The 26,018-nt window shown below is 45.2% G+C and overlaps 1 protein-coding gene across 2 annotated transcripts in view; it reads left to right on the forward strand.

Moving 5' to 3' along the window:
• Window positions 1-15,995: 15,995 nt before the first annotated feature.
• LOC144771548 (uncharacterized) overlaps window positions 15,996-26,018 on the forward strand; it is a 53,710-nt gene continuing 43,687 nt past the window's right edge. The window contains exons 1-2 of one of the 2 annotated variants that reach the window (XM_078655949.1): window positions 15,996-16,114; window positions 21,581-21,684. The gene's annotated coding sequence lies outside the window, so the exon portion shown is untranslated. Of the gene's footprint in view, window positions 16,115-19,237; window positions 19,593-21,580; window positions 21,685-26,018 lie in introns of those variants that run through there. The other variant, XM_078655948.1, reaches the window with a different exon arrangement.

Consider the following 26,018-nt stretch of genomic DNA (forward strand, 5'->3'; position numbering starts at 1 on the left):
GGATGTATGAGTGCCTGTATGGACGATTCAGTAGGTGCGTGACTGACTGTATAAGTGAGTGATTAGATGACTCAGTGAATGTATGGGTGAGTGACTGGTTGGGTGAATACCTGTATCAGTTTGTCAGTTGCTATACAAGTGGCTGTATGGGTATGTGAGTGGGTACAAGAGTGGCTGTATGGGTGATTGGCAGTCCGAGCACCTGTATGGAGTCTGTGTGGGTGGGTGAGGGGTGAGGGTGTGTGTGACTGTCTGTATGGATGAGTGGGTGAGTCAGTGGCTGTATGGGTGAATTAGTGTGTGTATGACTGTTTGGGTGAGTGAGTGGATGCTTCAGTGGTATATGGGTGAATAACTGATTATGTGAAAGGCAGTATAGGTGAGTGATGGGGTATGTGAGTAACTGTATGGGTGAGTGAGTGAATGTGAAAGTGGCTGTATGGGTATGTGTGTGTTTGTGTCACTGACTGTATAGGTGAGTGAATACATTTTAGTATCTGCATGAGTAAGTGAGTGTGTGTGCATAACTGTATGTGTGAGTAAGTGGCTGTGACTGTATGGGTGAGTGGTTAGGTGTGTGAGCAGCTCTATTGGTGACTGACTCAGTGTGTGAGTGGCTGTATGGGCGCATGAGTGGATATGTCAATGGCTGTATTTGTGAGTGAGTGGGTGTTTGAGTGGCTGTATGGGCGAGTGATTGGATTTATGTATTGATCTATTATCTAGTGAGTGGGTGTGTAAGTACTGGTAGGTGTCTGTGAATGGGTTTGTATGAATGGTTGTGTGCGAGTGTGTGTATGAAAGGTTCCATGGGGGTGTGAATGGGTACATTAGTGATTCTGTGGTGATGTCATCAGTGATGTCCTGTAATATGTCATCAGTGATGTCATCAGTGATGTTACTGACCATGTCATATGTAAGGTCATAAGCAGTGCATTGCGCAGTGCAAGTTAAAGTTAGCTCAGCTAACTATAACTGCTGCATTTCACTAGTTTTGTACGAGTGAAATCTGAGCCTATAACATCCCTGTAACCTTTGTTTTTGTCAGTGAATTCCTACGTTTTCTTAAATCCTATTTCCTAACCATAACACCCCTGTAACCTTTGGCTTTTTCAGTGAATTTCTAAGGTTTTTTTAAATGCTAATTCCTAACTATAACTTGCCTGTAACCTTTGTTTTTTTTGTTGTATTTCTATGTTTTTTTAAGTAGTAATCACATTTGCAGAGTGGTGGACAAAGGGGGTGGGCCTCCGACCAACTCTCAGAACTCCCACTAACTAGGACTTAGAGGAGGCTCCATGAGGACTTCTTGACCCCCAAGGTCCCTCAAGGGTCAAGGGGACTTCATCCCCCAACCAGTAGTAAGCCATGAGTCGTGTTTTCAGAGCAGTGGAGAAATGGGGCGTGGCCTCCGAAGACCTCTTAGCAATCCCACTGTGTGGTTACAGGATGGGTAGTTGGCCCCCAAGGGCACACTGTAGATCGTTGTGGCCTGGTGACATCCCCGCCTCAGTCCACCTCCTCGTTCTCACCCCTCACATTCATGCTTACTGCATTGGAATACTCAACCAGAACACCTGACCCCTCTCACCGAGGCTCCGTAATTGTGCAGACATTGGGTGCTGATACCAGGCATCCACTCATGCAGACCGACACCTCTCCCTGAACTATAGCACAAGCGTGGCAGCCATACTTGGCTGCTGCTGAGCTTGCGTTCTAGAGGCCTGCGGAAGCACCCTAGCTGGGCTGGCTGCGGCTTTTAGGCAGCCAGATGCCCTGCTCACTGCTAGTCCCTAGGCATTCAGAACAGGATTGGAACTACACTCCTGCAGCAGTTAAAAGCAGTGCTTTCCACATCGTGGAGGAAGACAAGAAACAGGAAAGCAATAGACCCAAAAACTACCAACCTTAGTCCCTTACTCAGGGTTTACACACTGGCTTACCCGCCTGGACCCTCTCAATTCCTCTCAATTTGGCCTGCTCAAGTCCCCTACACCCCAAAGGGGGAGCGGCGGTGCAAAAAAAAAAAAACCCCATTCAGCTGAGAGGAATTTTCAGCATCAGCACGCTTAGCACCAGGCCCAAACTTCCACATCACTCAGCTTGAGGGGAACTTTCAGCATTAGCGTCAGTCCCAAAAGCTCCTTCCCAGCAGCTGGCAGCCCAATACAACTAAGCCAGCATCCAACTGTGTGAACCTTTATGTGCCTTCAGTCAGCCTTTAATCAGCCCTTGATCAACCATTGTTAACTCAGGCCTAGCCGGACGGCCTCCAACTACCTAGCATTAAGAGGGAGGTCATGGCCGGTCAAGGCACAAGGCCTAAGGCCACAGACCCAATGAGATAAAGGAGAACAAGGGAGCCACTGCCACTCCTCCCCCAACCGAGGGGTGCCAAATGCAGGAGAAAGACTCAACCAAATAAATGTGATCACACAGAATCACCAACGGTCCTAGTCTCCACCATTTCAGTGACACAGGGCTCTCCACCAAGGAGTACCGACAATAAGGAGGTCCAAGGTAAGAGTCTTTCGACACACTTCGTTCAGCCAAAAATGTGTTCAAAGTTCTTTTCCCCAAGGAAGCAGGTTCTACCATATTTTCCTCTAGCAGAGGAATTTGCGGCCTCCAGGACCGCATTGAACTCACTCACCCATTACCTCAGTCTGCGCCCTCTGCAACCTGCGCAATCCTCGCAAACAGTGGAATAACCTGCGGAGGAGTTCATCAAGCTACCTGAAACTGGCAATGCACAGCGGGAAACTATAGAAGGGAAGGGAATAGCAGCCCCAACCTCTCCACCCAGAACCTCGCCCCACACAAACACAGGCTGCCAGAAAGGGAGAGCCACAAGGTGAAAACACAAATTCGCCACCTCCGAATTCCTCCCAGGGCCCCTCCAATCTGCCAAAGCTGCAGCTGCAGATGAAACAATTGGATGAAAGAGAGTAGACTAAAACTTGAAGGGGGCAGAGGAGGTTGATGGGTCAGAGACCCAGGAGGATGATCAGGAAGCACTTTCATATCTAGGCTCTCAGGAGTGGGCTGATCTGGTTGCATCCTACTCACTGGACTTCCCACATAACTCTTCACATAGAACCCCAAATTCAAAGCAGCTCAACGAATGCAAAGAAGAGACCTCAGATGCAGCCTGCAGCTGCAGACCCCTTCAAGTGTCCCAGCTTCGACTAAGATCATTAACATCTGGGACTCCTTGCTGAACACTATGCAATGAACTGATGCTTCCTAACACCTTGGCCTTATATGTAGGAGGGATCAATGAAAAACTGGGAAACCTAAATTCTCTCATAAACAGGGCCCAACAGGAATCAAACTTGACCTGCATATGTGGGCCGATAGTCGAGAAAGTATCCTTCCTACCCTCCGTGCTGTCTACCTTGCTTGATGGTCCGAAAAAAGAGTCCATAGAGAAAAAGGAGTCTTCAAATCTACAAATAGCACCATCTAAGAAGCTAAACCTGACGCAGGTCACTGCCAAAACCCCACTAACAGCAACCATATGATGTCTGGTTGGGGGAGCTCCCACCTCCGTACCAACAGCACCACAGCCCAAAGATGGCCCAACACACAATGCCAAACAAAGACGTCAACTCAGGAAAAAAGGCCGAAACAAACGTCCAACTTCAATCAAGTTGCAATATACCCACTTTTCTGCCCCAAAAAGCAGACCATGCATGTATCCCAACCAGACAAACTCACCCACCACCAGACTCCTTAGGCACCTCCAAACAAGAGGCCGATCAAACCAATAAAGTTAAAAGTAAGGCCACCAACCTGGCCACATCAACCCATGAAGGGAAAAATCCCACAGCAGACACAAAAGAATGTCACCCCAATCAGATCAGGGGGCCTTGGATATCTCTCTTAGTACATCAGTAACAGTAACAAGCGATTCATCAACCAAGCAAGCCCTGCACCAGGAGAGAGCACTAAACAGCCAACATGCTGTGGTCAGCGAGGCCACAACAGACAATGCCAGGGTCAACGCAGCCTTAATATTGATACAGTCAAACTTCACGAGCCCAGCCACAATGGCAGTGGCAATCAACGAACATAGCCCTGTCTGCTTACCTAAGCCTGACAACGCAAGCACAAAAGAGTCTGGGACGGAGAGCACAAAGAGCTTAAGCTTCCACTGGTTGGTAGGCACGGGGCCACCACACGTTAACGAAAACGGTCTGCAGAATCTGCAACCACCTAGTTAGTATCTCGGGGGAAGACCCCCCAAGGAAACTCCTACCAGGCAGCAGCTGGATTCCTGCATTCTGCTTTTCATACCCGAGTTCGAATCAAAAGAGAACTGAGATGCACTACACAGAGGCAGCATTCTCCAACTACTGTCAACTATCCCAGCTTCAAGAGACATTAATACAACCATCCTCCTCTCAATAGAAGTTATCAGGACAGAGCACTCCCAGGAAGAGAAGTCACCAAGACCACACCTTGCTTGCCAAAAAAGTGCTCAACAAATGCGTAATATGTAAATTCTTGGGGAAAAAGTGTTTCATCTTATCACAGTACTAGATACACCTTCCACTACTTACCAATAATAAGAACAAAATTAGTAGCAGCAGAGAAACTACCCCTTCACTGCTAAGGGGAGAGCGGGCCAATCACCCGCTAGGAATGGGTATTAAGCAACTATCACAACCAACCCCAATCACAGAATCTACCCATGCACTTGGATATCCAGCAGATACCAGACCCATCAATGTGTCCACAAATGCCCAATGACAAAGAGTGCAACAGAAAGGGCCGCCTCGACAGAGCAAGTCAACCTTGCACTTCTGCTCATGGAACATCAGTGGAATGAGAAGCAAAGTAACTGACCCAAAGTTCACGGTATACGTTAAATCATTTGACAAAATCTTGCTGTAGGAAACATGGATGGCTGTCCCACACCAACTAAAAGGTTTTATTTGCTTCCAAATGCCGGAAGTTAAGAATTCGCAATACGGCCAATTATCAGATGGGCTGGCAACCTACGTTTCAATAACTAACATCACCACTGCAAAGGAAATGCCCTCCTCCTCAACGTCCATCAAGCCAATCAAGATCTCCCTAAACTTAAAGGAACCATGGAGGAGGTGATAATCATAAACACCTATTAAACTCAACACAAACAATCCAGGATATCTAGGCACCTCGTGGGCCACTTCCGGACAACTATAAGCAAGGAGGACACCCCAAACCACATCCTCGCAGGGGACCTAAATCTACACATCTTAGGCTTCTCGGCCGACGATGAAGTCATGACCCAGTCTCTGCTCTGGAACATTCCAGACCACAAAAGAAGCCCGCACAGCAAAGCAAGCAATATGGTTAGGCGTATTCTGGAAAACCTGGAGCACATCAAACTCAGGGTATTAAACAGCAGATTCCACAAAGACGACCCAGCAGCAGATTCATTCTTCTGCTATATAGCATGTTCAACACTAGATTACACACTGGTCTCGCTCCCAATCTTTCACTATGTGGTTAGGTTCCGCCAATGGGGACAAGGAGGACAGTGACCATCATCCCCAGGGGGTACTGCTGCTGGCAAACACACCAACATTGGTACTCCCACCAGGGGGCTCGCACTCCTGCATACAATCAAACTTAAACAAATTAAATCCTCACTAGTAAACACAGGAGAGGTTCTTCAAGCTGTGAAGTCCTTGCTACAGAAACAAAACAGGATCATAGATAGTCCTGTCAGTAAATGGTAAACCTGCACTGCCAAACTATCAAGCTCTTTTGCATCAATAGCCAAATGCAAGCCACCCCACGATGTAAGAGAAGAGGAATGGGTTCCTAGTGCACAGCGAACTAAAATAAAAACAGTAAGAAAACACTTACATGCATATGCCTCAACTTTCTTTGCGAGTGCAAACGGTGCGATTCGCAAAAATCGTCCGTTTGCGCCCACCAAAGGGGCTTTTGCGATGCTTAAATGCAATGCAAGAACCACTTTTAAATAGCGATTTCGCTATTTGGGGCCATAAATTACAGAGCAATTAAACTGGTCGGTAATTTGCAGAAACTTTGATTTGCATTTTTCAAAGTTTCATGTTACGCACACACATGCCCTTAGGGCATGTGTGTGCGCAATATGGGTGCACATCACAATTTCAGGGGTGCAACAGGGTGTCCTTTTGACACCCTTGCATCCTTGAAATTGCATGCGCAATTTGCGAGTACCTATTGGTACTCGCAAATTGTGCATGCAATCTCCCATTCATTCCTATGGCCGTGTAGGCCCGTAGGAATGAATGGGAAGCCATTCCTTAATTGCGACTTGCAATTTGCAAGTCGCATTTAAGGATTGTTTATGAATCGCTATTTTTATAGCGATTCCTACATGCATAGGCTTTTGCGAGTCCTTAATTGCGATTCCTTAATAATTGCAATTAAGGACTCGTAAAATCCTACCTTGATGCATGTGCCCCATAGATCCCTGAGGCATAATCCTGGAGACCTTATCATTACGCCAACAGAGAAACACGCTAAAAAACTCAAATGGGACATCAATAAGTGCAAAGAAGTCTTCTGGGCAAAACTTCTTTGCGATTCCAAAGCCAAAAATAGCACACGCTTTTGGGCAACGGTGAACAGTGTAATGCGCCCAGTGCACAGTGGGGTGTCATCATATATTACAGAAGATACTTGGACCCTCTTTTCAAAAACCCATTTCAATCAGTTAACCGGGAGAGGGGTGGATAGCGCAAAAATCAGACTCAACTATAACCCAGGACCACCAACACAATCATGCTGCCGAACCTGAAGCAAACCATCAGGAAGTGGACAGTCTATCTCATATACCTACAGCTAAACATCAAATCTCAAAATGTAGGAGAGACGGAGCACCAGGCCCTAATGGGATTCCACCAGCCCTCTTCAAACAAGACTCTGACATTTGAGCAGGCGTTTTAGACCCTCTCCTGGAGAATCAGATAGCTGTGGCGATTCCCGGCCTCCTGGAAAGGCTACATTATTTCCCCAATTTACAAGTCAGTGACAAACCTCTCCCAAAAACTATCGCCTCATCACAGTGCTTGATATTGAGGCAAAATACTTTGCTGGTACTCTATTAGCTGACCTTCAGGATTGGGTGATGGAGCAGATAACATCGCTCCCCATCTTCGCAAGAAACCTCAAAACCTGGCTCTTCAACAGACCCCCTCCTTGATGGAATGGAACCTGCACCCCCCCCCCACCCCTAGCGCCTTGAGACCCTTACGGGTGAGTAGTCGCGCTTTAACAAACTCCTGATTGATTGATTGATTGAAATGATACCATTTAATCAAACTGGAGTCTTTAAAGACAGCAGTCGCTGCTTATAGAAATGTCACTGCTTATAGAAATGGCAAAATCAACAAAACAGGCACTCCATCTTTGTTTTATATATTTCAGGGCACCGTTTGAAAACATTAATCGAGCAAGACTCTGGAGGAAATCGGCACACTGAGAAATTCCACCAGCACTCTTGAGCCTGCTAATATACCTGGGTGCAGGTAAAATTGGGAGATTGAACACACCTTTTAAAGCACATTCTAACCATCAAAAGGCTTAAACAATAATGCATGCTTGCCCCAACTCTGTTTAATCTCTATATGGTGGATATGAGACAAACCCTAAATTCATGCAACGTGCATGCACCATGACTGGACTGCGAGGCCTTGCCCAGTATTTTATACGCTGATGACGTGCACCTGGCCAGTCACACACAAGTGGGTATGCAACGCCTCCTCAATACAATGTAAGATTACAGAGAAGATAACTGCCTTGAAGTGAACTTTGAGAAAACCAAAACATTGTCAAGAAAAATGGGCGAACAACGTCTACACACCTGGCACCTGGGTAAAATGCCAATGCTGAATACAAACAACTACAAATATGTAGGGGGTCATCATTGATAATGGTGGTGAATTTGCCAGCCAGCTTGAGACCATCAAAAAAAAAGGAATGTCTGTAGCGACAACTTTAAAGCAGCTAAAATCCAAACTAACAGGCCCTATGCTCTCCCCTCTCCTCCAGGAAGCACAATTCAAAATCCTTACTACCATCACAAATGGCAGTGAAGCCCTTAGACGAAGAGAATGCAAAATGCTAGCACAGTAGCCAAGGCCTACAGAATTATGTTTAGCATACCAGCCTACATCTCTCCAGCACAGATCCGGTTGGAGTTCAGTCTTGCCAAACAACACCTAGCAAGGCAGGTGTCCTACATAACTTGCTGGCACAAAATCAGGAACAACCCCCTTCCCACCTTAAACTATGGCTCCAGCATAGAATGACATCGCCAGCCATTACATTTCTAAAAGACTCCCTGACAACCACTGGTCTCTCCGAGCTCGGGGATGCTCAAACCACCCACACAGCTTTCAAACAAGCAGTGCGAAAGGTTATAAGCGAACTCTCCCAATTGGAAGCCAAAGCTACCATTGCTGGTAGAAGTCATGCCTGGATGACAATTAACGGCTACAAATCGCTTGGCTCTCAGCCATACTTCAACCTGGGATACTCTAGAAAAGTAAAAGAAAACTTTCTAAATTACCGATTAGGAAACCTTCCAGCTATTCCGCATCTTCCACGATGGGTGAGGGGACAAACAACGATGAACTGCCACCTGTGGAGAAACGGAACAATGGACTTGGCACATTTGATCTGCTCATGCATAAACTTAAAGGATGAGAGGGCTTGCTTCCTTAAACCAGAATTTAACCTCCGTAGGATCTGCACCTGCAGACATGCTGTGATTGGATGCTTCAAACTGGAAAACCCGCAGGTAAACGGCAAGCTAGTAAAATTACTGACATTAACAGAAAATAAACTGCAAAGTACTGCCCAGTCACAGCCTTCGCAACACCCAGTGCCGCGATCACGAGCAACTGCAATTCCCAAATCCAAAGATCATTTGCTCAGTCAGACACTGTCCAAAAATGATCCAGATCAAGTCTGCTGCTGCTAAGGTTCAACACTTTCAAATACTCTGCATTTTCTGTCTTATTTGAACTCTCTTTTACAAGCCACAGGGAATCAAATCGAATCGGGCCGGCCTCCAGCAAGCTAATTGCAGTTGCAAAAGGTCTGTCAGAGCATCAAAAATGTGTGAACTCAATAACCTCCTTTTTTATCCTTTTAAGCATTTAGATAAAACTTTTTTTTTTAAATCTTTAGAGCTGGCTTTTATCTGCAATGCATTTTGTAAAAGTTTTAATTAACCATACACAATAAAGATTATTTATATCCAGATTATCCATTGTCATCTGTGGTCTATATCTTGCTCGAGGACGAAGGGGTGTAATCCTCTGCTTGCAAGGCTAGATTTGTGGAGTCCTTTATATGGTCATCAAATGTTGGTTGCTCATTCTCAATTTAATTTTGTAGTGACCACATGCCCTCCTGTTGCATGGATTCTGCTCCTACATAGAACTGTGCACAGAGACCCAGGACCTCAGTGAATTGTGGCGGACCAAAAAACTCACCTCAGTACCTAGAAACCCTAACCAGCTAGCAACAGCAAAGGATCCAATGATTAGACAACCCAGAACATGCGACTTAGGTGATACTCAGGAATGGTGGGAAGCAAGAACACTCTTTCGTTATACTCTCATACCAGTCCACAACAGGGTAAGAAAGAGACACGGGAAAGGTTAAAATATGTATTTTAACGACGTGCTCTAAGATGCAGTATTTTTGCTAACATAAGCAGGCATATGATTAGAAATAATATGATCAGCATTGTTACAACTCCATAAAACACAAAAGGAGAAATCATATTACAATGATGGTGAAAATAGGTATTATAGCGCCTAGTATATCACCCTCCCTTGCTAGTACTATGTTTTATAAAATATAGAAGGTCTCTTAGGCTTGTGTGGGGGACCCCATACCTCTACGATCAGCAGGAGTAAATCACATCAGGATCTGCAAAAGCTCTTTCTCTCTGGAAACGGAATTCTTCCAAGTGCCTGAAATCATGCTTACAGTGTAATATTAAAGGCGCCAGAATCTCCGTTGGCTTGCAGCTGCATGTATGTTATGTGTAAAACGTGAATTGATCAGCTTGAACAACAGCTACCTTGTTATGATAACCTTGGAGGCTTTAGCACTCACTGTGCAGACTAGGGTCGCGATGTAAGTCTAGGGATGCCGAAAACAAACCTTTCTCATGTGAAGCAATTCACGCAGCCTAACTTACAACAACAGTTATATGCAGTGTTGTGTGCAAAAGCAGCAAAAGGTAAAATGGCGTTTAAACCTATGCTAACATAGCAATGTGCGCAAACGAGGCTCAGTCCTCACTACACTCCAAGATTGGTAGATCTGATACTGCGAGGTTTGTTGGGACCAAAGGGAGAGGCCACTTCTCTTTCTTGTATATTATGTGTCGTATTCTTCATCTAATGTAATTTCATCAATTTTAGCTTCCTCACAAATCTATATAGATCCATCCTGTTACTGTCATAATTAAATTAATTTTTATGGCAATATGATAGGCCTAATGCTAGGGTCATATACACATACCTGCATTACCCAATGGTGGTCACTAGTGGACAGTTCTAGTTAGCATCGTGTTTCCATAGGAAATGCCTTTTTTATGTTGCTAATAACGTTGGCGCCATTTGACGAATCTCCACAAAACTTTCTGGAAAAAATGCTACTTTTTGACTCATTTGTGCATGAAAAGTTTTGGAGTGATCCTTCAAGTGGGGGGAGAGAAAAAGAGGGGTGTCCCAAAACATGTTTCCCCATTCAGTTTTCCTTTAGACATAGCTACAGCCCAACCGTTGAACGGATGTTCACAAAATGTGGCAGAAAGCTAGTTCTTGGCTCAGGAAGAGTGTTTTCGTGTTTTGGTGTAAATCAGTTCAGTAATTTTGAAGTTAAGGTTCCTGACAAGCTGAGATCAGATTGGCTAACACTACATCAAACAGGAAATGGTGGCAGTCATCTTAGGACTCTTGACATAGTCCTAACAAAAACGCATGAAAAAGACATAGGGGGCAATGCGCATGCACATTCCTCACCAGGAATGCGCATGCGCAAGCTCCCGCGCATGCGCAGTTCCCAGAAGAAGGCGCGATGGACAAGGATGCGCCGGCGATAAGGTAAGTTTTCTTTTCAATGTTATTTTAGGCTTTGTAATGTAATTAAATACTGCGGGCGGGAGGCGGGCGGCCAACTTCCGTTATGAGTGTGCGGAGATTTGCCTTGTTTCTCCGCCTGCATTGCTGAAGACGGAAGGGGCAAATCTCTGCACATTCCGTGGGCAGAACGGAGATGTCCTCCCACCCCTACTCCTGTGTCAGTGAAACCATGCAAGAAGAACCATATTTTTTTAAGCATTTCCCAGGGTGGAGCTATTGCAATACAGCTCAAACTGCAGTGCCACCTAGGGGCTGGTTGAATAGTTGCATTTTATGTGGCCTGAAGATGTATCATATAAAATACAAGGCCTTTATGTGGTTGTTTTTATTATTGCATGTTTTAGAGTGTAAACTTTTAAGGAAACAAATACAATTTTCTGACTATTTATTTGCACAAGTTTCATCCCCAAAATGTAATAATAAGGAAACAAATACAATTTTCTGACTATTTATTTGCACGTTTCACTCCCAAAATGTAATAATAAAAACTATGTAACAAGAAAGAAGAGAACCCCCACCGTTCATGGCTGAAGGGCATGGACAGGATGGGGCTGGCTGCCATGCCCTAAGATAACTATAACTCGCAGCTTCGCCACGCACTGCTAATTACTCCACATATTCCATCACTCATGACATCTTTTATAACATCATTGATAGAAGCACTGCAACATTTGCAATGAAATTATTGATGAGAAAACTGTGCATGGTAGGGACACAAGTTATGGTTACTTGAAATAACTTTAACTAGATCTGGTGAATTCCTATAGATTTTAGAGTTAAAATTGTTTCATTGTACAATGCAGTTTAATAAAACTTTATTCAATATTTTAAGTAATCAATAATAGTAAACATTGCATTGTGTGCATTATTGAAATATAGATTTGATTAAAATTATTGGTAATTTTTGGAGAGAGATCACAGATCTGCTTTATATAGAAGGTGTTGGGTGCGGAGGGAGAAGGACTGTTGGGGGAAGGGGATGTGGCTGCCTGCAAAGGGGTTGGACACAGGGTGTGTGGCCAACCCCCCCTGTGAACAGCTGAACCCAGGTGAAGTGTAGGCGTGGCTGCCTGCGGGGGTGGGGGTGTCAGCAGACGAGTACCTGTGGCCAACCCCCGCCGCTCATGGTCGATGGGCATAGTGGGGTTGGCTGTCGTGCTCTAAGATCTCCTCATCACACACTGCTAATTGCCCCAAATATCACATCACTTATGACCTCTTTTATGACATCATTAATAGTATCACTGCAAAATGTGCAATTAAATTATTGATGAGAAAACTGTCCATTGTGTGGGCACAATTTATAGTTACTTGAAATAACTATAACTATATCTGGTGAATTTCTATAGTTTTTAGAGTTACGTTGTTACTTTAATCTTTGTTTTTTACAGTTAAAAAACGATATATGTATAGGGTTTAGAGATGGGTAGGGGTATTGGGTGGTATGAGTGTTTTTAGGGTGTAATGGTAGGTAGGATTATTGGGTGGTAAGGGTGTTTTTAGGGTTTAGGGGTGGGAAGGCTATAGATTAGTAAGGATTTGTTTAAGGTTTAGGGGTGGGTAAGGGTATTAGGTGGTGAGGGTGCTTTTAGGGTTTAGGGGTGAGTACAGGTATCATTATTATTATTATTATTATTATCATTATATTTACACTTATATGGCGCAACAGCGACCCAGAGGTTTCCCGGTGCCTGTAAACGCAAGCTGAGAAGAGGAGTAATCAATGGAGCTTACTGATTGAATAGCCATGTCTTGATGCCTTTCTGGAATCTAACATAGTTAAGCTCATGGCGAAGTAAAAGAGGTAGTGAATTCCACAATGCAGGAGCCAGAGGTATAGTCTGGCAAGGGTGTTTTACGGTTGTAGAGGTGGGAATGGGTATTGTGGGTAAGGGTTTTTAGGCTTTAGGGGTGGCTATGGGTAGACTTGAAAAGAGATAGAAATGAGGTAGAAGGAGTTGAGCTAGAGAGAGGAGGTAGGTACATAGGGATGTACAGATAGGTAGAACAATGAGCGGTAACGAGAGAGAGGGTGGAAAATAAGAGATGAGGTCAAGCAAGAACAGAGACTTGAGCGGGAAAGAACTTTAAAAAAAAATAATAATAATGTATTCCCTTCACCTGCCTGAATCCAGTGGTTAAGGTTGGACAATGCATGCTAGAGATTGTTAACAGTGTGCATGTCCCTGTCAAATTTAAAATAATCTATTTTTATACACTGTTTTTATGGTGGGAGGGTCATGAATACCTCACTAGGTGTCCTCTTGAAAGGTAGGGGCCCTGGTCAATTGGCCATTTTGCCCATACTTTTAAATGGCTATGGGTAGACAAAAAACATTATCTTACCTTCAATTCAATTTCAATTCAAAAAGCTTTATTCGGGTCATTAAAAATAACCATAAAAGCATGTACAAACATCTTCATTAAAATGTCATTCATTACATTCATATTAAAAAATTACTAACAATAAAATACATCAGTTAATAAGGGGTGGAATTAAAAAATCATGCTTTTCCTTGCTTCAATGGATTTGAGCAGGAACGTTGCGGTAAAGAAGCAAACATCTATTTCATTCATGGAGACAAATAGCCTCATAGCAGCATCAATTGTAAAATTACGATATTTTTAAAATAATGGTTTTAAAAAAGCTACACGAAAATTCTTATACAATTCACAGACTAGGAGGAAGTGCAGAGTGCTTTGTTTGGTGTGACCATCACACGGACAAGGAGAAGCCGGGTATTCTTTAATCTTAGGGAATGCAACCAGATGGTGCGCAAGCCCAAATCTTACCCTGGTAAGGACATATCCATGGGACGCTCTAGTTACCAAGCTTAACCGCATCGCTGCGGCGCATTTTCCCGCTGTGCGCTGATGTTTTTAAAAACCCGCGGTTCATGACGAGCTCAGCTCGTCATGAGCGTACGAGAGGTGTACCTCATGACGAGCTGAGATCGTCATCAGCGTCGATGTGGTTAAGTAAGTTTGAAAACCTACAGCGTCTGAATAGCAAGAGTAGAATTGACAAGTAGTTAACTGTTCAGTGTGACTATTGTTCTCCATTATTCTATAGGATAGAAACAGATTCTTAATTTCGAGTTTTGTCAATTCTAATGTTACCACTGGATCGTCCTTAATTTTTAATTTAAGAATAATATATTCCCTTCACATGTCCGAATCCAGTGGTTAAGGTTGGGCAATGCATGCTAGAGATTGTTAACAGTGTGCATGTCCCTGTCAAATTTAAAATAATCTATTTTTATACACTGTTTTTATGGTGGGAGTGTCATGAATACCTCACTAGGTGTCCTCTTGAAAGGTGGGGGCCCTGGTTAATTGGGCATTTTGCCCATACTTTTAAATGGCTATGGGTAGACAAAAAACATTATCTTACCTTCAAATTCATTTGATTTATTTCTTGGACCTCCCCTCTTCCTTTTTAAAAAGTGACACCTTGGTGAGTCATCACCAAACTCCAGACATCCATTGCAAATGGACTGACTTATTATTTACAAATGTTTTGTGCATATTAGTTGAAGTTGGCAAAAATGAAAGGCCACCAGAAACGTGCGTTTTTGGTGGGCGCCAAAACATATTGTTGCACTGGGCGCCACCGGTGCTAAAGCCGGCCCTGTAACAGGAGAAAAGTGCATTGGTATTTACCTTACAATGGGCTCTTCGTGAGGTATCTACCAAAATCCGCATGTTATTCCTCAAAAACTCGTGATAGATGTTATTTATTACATCTGATAAATAAGTAACTCTGCGGTATCCTTATTTAGGAACAGAACCTCGATTCCTACGAACTCGCAATCAGCGCCTTAGTGATGGTAGGAGCAGTAGAAACAGCAGCCTGAGTGATAGTAGTGTTTCCTGGTTTTGTGGTACTATCATGGTAATAGGTCTGTCACCTCTTGTGGTGAAAGGGTTCTTCAGCCCAAGAGAGAGAACAGAGGAGCGGGACTTTTAAAAAGTGATTCACAGCACTATTAGGTTATGATATTTTTTATTTGTCCTACACATTCCTATCTTTCCAAACACTTCCCCCTTAAACTCTGCTCAGGCTGGTTTGGGACTCAAGCGCGCTCTCCTTCTCATAGTCAAGCCAAGTCTCTTGAAAGCCCCGGTTAGTTGCTTACTTGTGTTTTTCCACGTCTGTCCCTTTGCGTATCTTTCCTATACAAACTGGTGTTACTTTATCGCGAGCACTTACTAGGTGATGGTGAAAACGGACGTGCCGTTTTCCTAGGAGTTCACTTTAAAACATGTTTCGGCACAACTACAAAAGTGCGTGAATAGCGGTGATTTTTTTTTTTGTTAAATTTTTTTTTTTTAAATACACAAAATATATCCCATTCTTTGAAAAAAATAATGTATTAGTTGTTGCGTTCATGAGAACTGAGGAAAGTTCACGCGATAAAAACTTTTGCACACCCCTTTTTCAAATGCACCTGCGGTTCTCGATTCCAACTTAAACTGAAACAGCGCTGCCTGAAGCTTGTCACAGTCGCACCGCTTAATTCAGGCAACGACCCATGAACAGACTGTACCTGTTCTGTTCCTGCTCTTTCCTAAAGCGACACCTGTATATTGACATTCTGTACAACATAATCTTCTGGTGGCATCATGTTACCACCCTTGAGGTTTATGACAGACGAGACGTGCCCTCTAGGTAACACTCCGATAGACATCTCAGCCACCTCACTGTGTCACAGAGGCTCAGAGCAGTGCCTGTCTGGCGTCCTCGGCCTCGAGAAGAGCGGCAGTCAAGTCTTTTGAATTAGTTTGTGGTCTGCAAACTCTGCGAGCAGCTACTGTCCACAATCAAGGATGTTTTATATTTTTGAGCCCTGTTGTTGGCCAAGTGGCCTGCGAGGCTGTTCCAGTGGTGACGCGATCTGAGAAATTGCATCAACACAAAATCTACTGAAGAAGCTTAGTATCGCCAGCCAAGAATTGTAAGTTATTTTTTTTTAATGTATATGTCATTGTTTTCAGAGTGGACTGGCCCCTTAAGGGCGCCTAAGTGCTTTACAGAGTGACAATGAGAATGCATCTCTAACACAACACTGGAAGGGAAATGTCACTATATGAAAGATTCCTATATACAAATGACTCAATGTTGGCTAGCAGATAAAGTAATCTTTGGACCAAGTTATGCAGAATTTGAAACAAAAGGAATACACTACATGCAACATTGTGATATTACACGTGGCTCATTAGTACAGAGCAGGCTGCTGTCCCAGGTGGTTGAAGACTTAGGGGAAGCTTTACTAAGAATTTGTGCCAGGTTTGGGTCACAAACATGGTCCACAGGCAGAGCAAACTGCTGATTGAATTTACCCTCCTACACAAAACCTTATTTGCACCGAAAGTAGCCCAAAAGTAATGTAAATTAGTGACAGTGCTGCTTTGCATCAAGGAGGGATACATTGGGGTTTCCATGCAACCACCCAGGGGGTTCTGATGCAAATCTCTATCTACTAAAAATGGTGGACAGGGCTTTGCATTAAACAAACTGCCTCTTTGGGACAGGCGTTGAAAAGAAGAAATGTTTTCATTCTTATAACCTTTCCAACATTGCATGAGAGCTGTGCTCTACAGCACCCACCCAATGTGGGAAACATTTTAAACTATGTCTGAGCATAACATTTTGTGCTGGAAGAGTCCCCCATACTACAAAACCTATGCTTGAAATAATGCACACAGCCTTGCACTATGGTGCAAGGTTTGTGCAAGGCACAAGGCAGGCTCAGAGAGCTGCAGCACAGGGGGAGACAAGAACAGTGCTGTTCTGCTATCCCTGTCTCATGCAACACAGTGCAGCACTTTTAGTTCATCTATGCCTTATAGCCATTACATTTTCTAAAGCTCTCATCAGAAGTAATCGAGTTATAGAAGAACAATAAATATTGACAGCCCAGTGACAGACGTAGCACCAGCCGCAGCCGGTAGTGGAAGTACCTGCCGGGCAGTGATGTGGGATGGGGGAGGGGGAAGGGTGGGGGGGTAGTAATGTATGGATTACGGACCCTAACAGGTAAGTAAACATATAAATAAATAAAACTAATTTATGTGCGTGCACTGCATCACCAAATGCGATGCAGTGTGCGCAACGAAATTCGTTTTATTTATTTATATGTTTACTTACCTGTTAAAGTCCATAATCCATACATTACTACCCTCCACCCTGCCTCCCCCCCACCCACGTCCCTGCCGGGCAGGTACTCCCACTACGGCTGCGTAGCACATCAATGGCTCCAAAAGGTAGGAGAGAGATGAATAGAGTCTGGGAGAGTTCAACATCTTGGAATCGTAGAATGCTTGGTAGAAGTTGATTTATTGCTCAACGAAGGTCACAACATGAGAGGCACACAGGATGCTGCACAGTTAGGAACAGTAGACAGTGTAGTAGACAATCCCTGTTCAAGAGCCAAATTGAATTTGAATAAAATCTGGGGAAAAGTTCCACATTCTGGGAGGATATCACGATATTACTTGGTCAAAGGTTTTTCTGGATAGATGAATGTGCAGAGTCAGGCAAGATTTGTTTTAGGTCAAGTGGTAGAGATTTTGCAATAGAGATTTTATTTAAGATTTGTTCAGCTTTTGCACCAGGTAACGTGCTTCAAAAGTCAAGCATCCCCTAAGATGTGATTTACCAAGCCATGCAAGGCCTTCTTCCATGGCCCGAGTGACTTGATAAATCTGGAGTAACGCAACACAGCACAAATCACTGCATTGCATTACTCTGGCCCAGGGAGGCATTCCATGGGTGTTGTATGGGTTGTCCCACTCAACACCCATGGATTTTGATGCATTCCCAGATTTACCATTACTGGTAGACCTGACAATGCTCCAAAATGCTACTCTTTCTCAGGGGATGAATAATGAGGATAAATATCGTTATTTCTTCTTGTTACTTCCTCTTTCTATGCGTACTGCCCCCTGCAGCAAACATAGAAAGCAGAAAATGCCTCAGAGGATTGTTTTTGTGCACGAAGGTGCCCCTTTCTATACAAAAACAATCCTGATTGCAACACAGACACCCTTGCACCATGATCAAGGATGCCTGCGTTGGCAGCACATTGCACGCCAGCGCTGTGAAAAAGCTGGAAAGTGCTGTATTGTGATAAATACGGTTCATTCCCGCCCTTTCCCTATAACACAGCGTAGCTCACCGAGGAGACTTGCTGCACTGCGCTGTATTACTTTCTGATAAATATGGCCTGAAATTTCTTGTAAGGTTATATTGAGGCACTCCAGCTAGATGGGAATTCCCACACCAATGTGTGAAATTACAGGAGAACCACGGGGGTTTGCAACATTGACTTGAAGCCTTCCAGGGAGATGAGTTGGTTCATCTTTAACAGAACACAGATTTAGTAATTGGTTCATTTCATTTGGCTGGCGATGGGAGATCTAAGTCCAAGGGGCATCTCAGAGACCCTGCCAAAGCGCTGACTACGGTAGGTAATATTCTAAGCACGGAGAGTTGCCTCAGACTGGCTTGAACAGGTAGGAGGCAATCGTCTCCGCAGAAAAAGAAGGGATCCCTTATGGAGGGTTTGATTTTTACCGAGAATTTGGTCATCCAGTTCGCACTGAGCTCAGGAAAGACAGTGGTTTTGAGCGGTCATCAATAGAAAAATCTAACTGAAGCTGTATTTTCATTTCCATATTGATTATGTGATCATTATTTCATTTACATATTGATGAATACTAATCTCATCTTCTAAAAACTGAATATAAGGGATTCAAGTAAATATTAGGCAGTCTCATTGATATGCTGGATCTGGCCTTCAATTCTGAGAGGCTCTGTAACTGTGTGTAACAGTTGTTAAAACTAATGATTCCCTGAGGATCGTTATTTATCGAATGTGATAAATGATAGCTATTAGAATGTCTGCCCTAAAGTGGGGCATAATAGGCTCATTTTGGTGCACACCACCAACATTTGCGTTTCCTGGTATTTACTGGGCCATTTTCATCTGGAACATTCGTCAGGTTTGACCTGTCAAAATGTATCAGGAGAAAAATCTGTCTGCCAAAAACAATCCCCAAAAGGGGGGCGGAGCTAGCCAGCAACGAAGATGGCTGCCTGAGCCGTTAGCTCCTCCGCCTAGAAACCGATCATGATAATTATCCTGCCGACAGCAGTGCCCTCTGAGAACCGGAAAGCTGCTCCGGTGCTCCGGAGCGGCAGGGGCATCTACCAGGCGAATTGCGCTCACCGGGGCTGGCGGGGAGCGCTACTTTGGGCTGCCTGGCCCGGTGACACAAAGAGCGGCGGTGCGGCCTACGGAGCACAGCCACTAGAGTTGCTGCCGCCCCTGGTGGGACATCGTACTGGTGGGGACCTACTTAGCCCACACGCCGGCGCTCCTGAACTGGGGCCGAGGAGGGACTTAGAGGACCCCAGACCCGAGAGAGGCGGTGAGTGGAGGGAGCCATGCTGGGCGTGCTCGGCCGCCTAGTAAGAGCTGATACGGCTGCGGCACCCTACTAGAGCGCCCGGATTCACTTGGGCCTGTGGAACTGCTGCCGCCAGGGCGCGGGAGCGCGACCCGGGACGTGGAGACCCTGGTGGACTGAACTCGAAATGAGACTTTTGCTGCTGAGCAAGGGTTAGATGCGGGGAGTACTGACGGAGCCTGGGAAGAGGAAGTGTATTGTATATGTGACTACAATGTTGTCTGGGTGGAGGGTAACGTAAAACTTTCTGATTAATGTGTTCATGACAAAGAGTTATTGCGATATCATTGTCCTGTAAGTGCCAATACTGTGCTCCTTGACTGTATGTTGTTGAAATACCAATAAATAAATTAATTAAAAGAATTTAAAAAAAAGAATCCCCAAAACCCATAATACACTCACCTGTGTAAACAGTGGTTTGCATGGATGATAGAATGGTATGAGCCACACATAATGCAGGCCTCAGTCTGCTTTATTAAATCAGCATTAGATCTAAGACTAAACTTCTTAGAACTAATACTGAATCTAAATTGGTGTTCCCATGCTTTATGTGCAACACACCTGGAAAGGTGGGGTGCCGAATAGTGGATTGTCTACTGAAGCATTACATTTGCTAATAGTATTGTACAGTAGAGTTACTTACAGCACTTTAACACAGCAGAGTTGTAATCTGAAGAATTTTTTAAAGACAATGTTAATGGTGAATCATAACAATTTTTGTTCTGGATTGGTTATGATTAAGGACTTCTATTTGATATTTTTTAAGTGTTTTAACTATTGCAGAATGTTTGCTTTTTTTTGTTAGCACTTTGAATCTGGTGCAATAGTATCTGTGTGTGCTTTCCAAATAATAAAGCAAACAGAGGGTGTTTCAGTATGGAGCTTTAAGGATCTCCACAGTTTTGTACGTGGAGAGTGGGACTTCGTTTGTTTCTGTCTTCACATACCTGCCAGTCCAGAAGAGACCTGTCTACCCCAGTTCACAAAGTGTTCAGCAAAGCCTCATAGTTCACTGTAACAGCGAGAACCCGCAGGACAAGAAGAACTAACAGACAGGGCACAGCCTCATAAAAGATACCCAGAGCATCACTCAGAAACCGCAGAGTCTTTGCCTTTGAGTTGCATCTGGGCCTGAATTTGGATTTTAGGTTAGGAGATGTTAAGCAATCGGAGAGCAATACTTTTCCTACAACTTTTTTTTCCTGGAGAATGTATTTGGTCTTTGGTCTCATGCTTTGAAAAAAGAATTTGTAATGAGAGGAGTTCTTTATCAATGTTTAGGCTGTAGCATGTAAAAACACCGCTGCAAACATATTTTGCAAAACATAGACTCCAATCCACACAGTTACAAAATCTTGACATCTTGAATATCTCCGTACAAAAATATTGACCTGAATCTAATCCCATTATCAAGCACTTGAAAACAAATATGTTGGTCTGCAATTAGAAAATAAAATTAACTCTAATATGTGTCAGGAGTTCCTTTGGATGAAGTTAGGAATTAATTATAAGTAACATTTTTGTAGCAAGATATGTCTGCCCAGTGGAGATTTTGGCTACCAATACTTGGGAGTCCTGTTTTTGTGACAGATGATTCAGCAGTCTGTGTTGTCACCTGCCATGTTTAAGTCATGTCTGTAAGGTAATAAAGAGGAATCCATGATTTTGTGAAAGACTGGTGCAGCGTAGAGGGCCTAATCTATTATAAGTTTTGTTGGGATGGAATAATTGAAATATAATTTGCAGCACAATAATAGTAAGGAGTAAAACATATTTGGCTCACTTAGTAAAAAGAATACTTGTAAGTGTTTTCTTGGCATGCTCCAGAATGTAGATGCCAAAATCCAATCAGAGCCTAGTCATAATTAGATACATATTAACACATAGCCATAGTACACCTTAAACATGTGTGGTTTATATTGTAAATTAATAACCAAATTGTTTTGCAGCCTGGAACATTTGCTTCTACTACCCAACGTATCTCGCATCTTGAGAAAGCCAGCTAGATCCAACACGGCAGATTTCATCGCCACCCAATCACACAAGCTTCCAGGTAAACAAAACATTACAATATTAACTTGGATGGGTTCTAAGTGCAGTAAACAATAATTGCTACTACCCAGAAGGCTGAGTCTCCAATGTAAAGATTTGAACTGATGACCTTCACATCCCTACAGAGGTCAGTAGCAAGTGTTAACTCACAGAGCCATCTTGCTGGCACATTAACTGGCAAAGGAACATGTTTTTCATGTTTTTTACCTAACAGAAGAGCCAACTTATTGTTTGCACATGATAATATTGGAATACAAACATGGCCGGAACGATTCCCTGAGCGAAATTATGGACATGTTTGCACTGCAGGTAGGTCTAATATAGCCGTTGAGCCTGTCGCAGCAGGCTCTACCGCTTTAACAAGGGAGCAGACCTTTAATGGCCAGTAGAGCCCCCTAAGAAGGGCTCTAAGGCTATTAGAACATTCTGCCCCTAGAGGGCCGAATGTTCTCATTTTTAAAACAAAGGCCTCTCGCAGCCCGAGGGGGTTGAAATCCCCTCAGGCTCCGTGAGACTTTTTTTTTTTTTAGAGCAACAGCTGTGAGCAAACATTAGAAAGTTGATGCTCGGGGCTTCTATCGACCATTAGGAACCCAGAGCACTCCCTTGTCTTGAATGGAGTGCTCAACATTCCAATGTTCTAATAGATGATAGTTTTATAAAATGCATTATCCTGCACTGCTGACATTCCGAAAGTACGTTAAATGGCAATTTAAATGAGGAATAGTACTTATTTTACTAATGCTGGTGTAATGAAAGGTAGAGTTGGCCTTGGCAGGATTCAAATCTTGTGACGTGAGATCACCCCATATATCAGTGGCATCCATTTAGCTCACTGAACCATCCTGTCAATACAATGCTGCAACGTGGCTTTATGAAGGCACTTTCCTTATCACTTTTACATAATGAACCTTGCCCACCGGGTGACGGATAAACCGACAATTCTCACAAAACATATTTTTATTTGGTAGGACAAAACCCATTGTTCATTTCATCTTATCAGCCCTGGTTACACTATTCCAGTTACTTGTATATTTCCACTAAGGTTAGCCACTTAACTGTGTTGCAGTTCTGCATAGAATGGACTGATTATGAGTGAACATGCTATTTATCTTACCTGATACATTACGATACTCCAAGGTACTGTATCTGTCTGATGCGATAAATAGTGCCTATTACGAGTTTTCAGGGAATAACGATAGGATTTTGGTGTTTAATTCCCCAAAATCCAATTGGCACTGTACATACCACACACATTTCCCCTGTTAAATTTCAGCAGGTTGCCAAATGTAATGAAGGTTGAGGTATTTAACACATTTGATAACGGGGATTTGTTTTTTCAAATTCAATGCACGGGGATTTGTTTTTCTCCAACTCAATTCACACTCAACAAGGATCTACACTCATGAATCTCCATTCCTCAGAAAAGGTTGTATGTTTCCAAGGAATGGAATGCAGCTCCTGGACGCTTCTCGTAGGCAACAGTTAGGTGCTTCAGTGTGATGTGTGATGTGTTTACCAGCACAATGCATCAATTCTCAATAGAAATGTAACCCCTTTTGGAAATTCCGACACAAATTATTTCAACAAGGGCTAGTTGATAACCAATTGATTTTGGACATTTAATGAATACCAGTGATGTAAATTCCTGTCGATTCATGTTGCACTTGTGGGACACCCCCGCGCCGCACGGCCACCAGCTGCTGCGTGTGCCCCTTGCCTGCCCCTGCCTCGCTGCTGCCTCGTTTTGCCGATTGCCGGCGGGCGCCGCTGCGGTTGTTTTGCCCTTGTTTTGTCTAACATTTGTGCCTGTTTTATATAACTTTGTTTTTTTTCCTTGTTTTCCTTGTTTTGTTGAGAATTTGTGCCCGTTTTGTTTAATTTTTATTTCCCCCGTGTTGTGGTTTCCTTCCTTGTTGTCCGCCTACCTTCGCCGCCCTCCGCCCTCCCTTCCCGCCACCGCCGCTTTTCCCCGCCCCTTTTTCTTTTCTGTACCCTCCCCGCTCCCGCCTCCCAGCTGCTCCGCCCACCCGCGCACTTGGCCTTAAATGGCGACCGTGCGACGCAGGTGAGTGTGACCCACTTGTGGGACACCCCCGCACCGCACGGCCACCAGCTGCTGCGTGTGCCCCTTGCCTGCCCCTGCCTCGCTGCTGCCTCGTTTTGCCGATTGCCGGCGGGCGCCGCTGCGGTTGTTTTGCCCTTGTTTTGTCTAACATTTGTGCCTGTTTTATATAACTTTGTTTTTTTTCCTTGTTTTCCTTGTTTTGTTGAGAATTTGTGCCCGTTCTGTTTAATTTTTATTTCCCCCGTGTTGTGGTTTCCTTCCTTGTTGTCCGCCTACCTTCGCCGCCCTCCGCCCTCCCTTCCCGCCACCGCCGCTTTTCCCCGCCCCTTTTTCTTTTCTGTACCCTCCCCGCTCCCGCCTCCCAGCTGCTCCGCCCACCCGCGCACTTGGCCTTAAATGGCGACCGTGCGACGCAGGTGAGTGTGACCCACTTGTGGGACACCCCCGCGCCGCACGGCCACCAGCTGCTGCGTGTGCCCCTTGCCTGCCCCTGCCTCGCTGCTGCCTCGTTTTGCCGATTGCCGGCGGGCGCCGCTGCGGTTGTTTTGCCCTTGTTTTGTCTAACATTTGTGCCTGTTTTATATAACTTTGTTTTTTTTCCTTGTTTTCCTTGTTTTGTTGAGAATTTGTGCCCGTTCTGTTTAATTTTTATTTCCCCCGTGTTGTGGTTTCCTTCCTTGTTGTCCGCCTACCTTCGCCGCCCTCCGCCCTCCCTTCCCGCCACCGCCGCTTTTCCCCGCCCCTTTTTCTTTTCTGTACCCTCCCCGCTCCCGCCTCCCAGCTGCTCCGCCCACCCGCGCACTTCGCCTTAAATGGCGACCGTGCGAACGCGCAGCGGTCACGCGCAGCGGGCGCGCCGATTGTGCGCCGAAGGCGCGCCAAAGGTAAGCCCGTCTGCGCCCGTCCGCGACCGGATCGCGCCCAGCGCCAGGACCCCTGGCCCACGAAGACCCCGACCGACCCGCAGGACGTACTCAACCGCCACCCTCAGCGCACTCAACACCGGCCGACGCCCAGAGTGCCACCAAGCCACATCACGACGCACCCAGGGACCCTTCAGCTGCCACGCCTGCAAGTTCTCCTGCATCCGGACCTGCCTCGCACCAACACCCGCCAAGTCGAACACCAGCAGCACCCACCTCAAGTGCATCCTGCTCAACACCCGCTCCGTCCACAGACATGCCATCGAACTCTGGAACCTCCTCGACACCACAGCTCCAGACGTTGCCTTCCTCACGGAGACCTGGATGAACGCCTCTTCAGCTCCCGACATCGCCATCGCCATCCCAGAAGGCTACAAGATCGTCCGAAGGGACCGAAACGCCAACCAGATGGGAGGAGGCATCGCCATCATCCACAGGAGCACCATCCGTCTCACGACCAGCACCGACAACTCCCTGACCACCGCCGAACACCTGCATTTCCAGATCCACACCAACCCGAACACCACCCTCAGAGGCACCCTGATCTACCGACCCCCTGGACCACGCACACAATTCAGCGAGGACATAGCCGACTTCGTCAGCCCACATGCCCTCCCCTCCGCTGACTACATCCTCCTGGGAGACCTCAACTTCCATCTGGAGAACAACAACGACCGCAACACCAGCACCCTGCTCGACAACCTCGCCAACCTGGGACTCAAGCAACTGGTGTCCACCCCCACCCACCTCGCCGGACACACACTCGACGCTGTCTTCTCACCCAGCAAAGACATCGACTTCAGCCACGCCACAGAGCTTCAATGGACGGACCACAGCTGCGTCCACTTCACCTTCAAGAAAACGACGACCCACCACCACCAGCAACAGGCCGCCCGCAGAAGCTGGAACAAGATCACAGCAGACCAGCTCGCCACGTCCCTGAGCCAGCACCCTCCTGCCAGCTCAGCGAACCCCAGCCAGGCCGCCGACAACCTCACGAAGTGGATCAGCAACTGCGCGGACGAACTCGCCCCACTGAGGACCCCGCCCAGCAGACCCGGCAGCAAGAAAGCCCCATGGTTCACCGACGAACTCAAGAGCTCCAAGAAGAACTGCCGAGCCCTCGAGAAAGTCTGGAGATGGGAACCGACACCGGACAACAGGACCTCCTTCAAACTTGCCACCCGGAAACACCACCAGCTGATCCGCGCCGCCAAGAAAACAGCATTCAAGGACCGGTTGGACAACAACGCACACAACTGCAAGGAACTCTTCAACATCGTCAAAGAGCTCTCCAACCCCAGCGCAGGAAACAACGACATCACCCCATCACAAGACCTCTGC

Source organism: Lissotriton helveticus, chromosome 8 (genome assembly GCF_964261635.1).
Source record: "Lissotriton helveticus chromosome 8, aLisHel1.1, whole genome shotgun sequence".
NCBI lineage: Eukaryota > Metazoa > Chordata > Amphibia > Caudata > Salamandridae > Lissotriton > Lissotriton helveticus.